Below are 846 nucleotides of genomic sequence, written 5' to 3'. Positions count from 1 at the left end.
GACCCCACGTGGCCCCGAAAGACAAACACTGGAGCGATCAGAGGATCGCTCCAGTGTTTGTCCTTCACACACAGAGGATCAGTAAATATCAATGATATTTACCGATGCCCCGCCCTGCCACGCACAGAGCCGCTGTCATCCCAAAACTGACAGGATGACAGCGGCTCCTCCCCGCTCGGCCATCCTGACAGCTGCGGGCGCGGTTTCTCTCCCCCTCGCCGCTCGGCCATACTGACAGCAAGCAGTGCTCCCTCCTGCGTCCCCCGCAGTTTCTCCTCGGAACCCCGCTTCCTCAGCCCATGCAGGCAGCGGGGATCCGGGAACAGCAGAACAGCGCTGAAGTGATGGGGGGGTGGGGGACGGACGAGGGAGCCTTGTCATGTCGGATGGCCAGCGGTGAGGAGGAGAGAAGCCGCCCCGAGGAGAAGCTGTGTCGGCCGCCTGGCGCCTTTGTTGCCATGGCGCCCTGTGTGTCCGCACAGCTTGCACACCCCTAAGGCCGGCCCTGGCTGTGATAGCGTAGAGGCTTTATCACGGCTCAAAGTAGAGCTGCAGCTAACGATTATTTTCAAAATCGATTAGTTAGCCGATTATTAAGTTCGATTAATCGGTTAATCGGATAAACAATAAAATACATTTTAAAAAAAGGCTCCAGTGATGGGACTACTAGTTTGTATTGAGGTTGTAGTCCATCACAGGAGCGAGCTTGGACCGGTGGAAGTAAAAAAGAAAAAAAGAAAGTGTGGCGTGCAATATAGTGAAATGGAAAGTGTAAAATTATACAGCAATGAATGCAGAATGGCACCGGCTATAGAGGACTACAAATCCCAGCAATACATTATACAG

General features: G+C 53.3%; 1 pseudogene; it reads right to left on the bottom strand.

The window, feature by feature from the left end:
• LOC108799616 overlaps positions 1–846 on the bottom strand; it is a 47,111-nt pseudogene that overhangs the window by 13,701 nt on the left and 32,564 nt on the right.

The sequence above is a fragment of the Nanorana parkeri genome, unplaced genomic scaffold (assembly GCF_000935625.1).
Source record: "Nanorana parkeri isolate BGI_ZX_2015 unplaced genomic scaffold, ASM93562v1 scaffold1771, whole genome shotgun sequence".
Taxonomy (NCBI): Eukaryota; Metazoa; Chordata; class Amphibia; order Anura; family Dicroglossidae; genus Nanorana; species Nanorana parkeri.
This window is presented reverse-complemented; position numbering and strand designations above follow the sequence as displayed.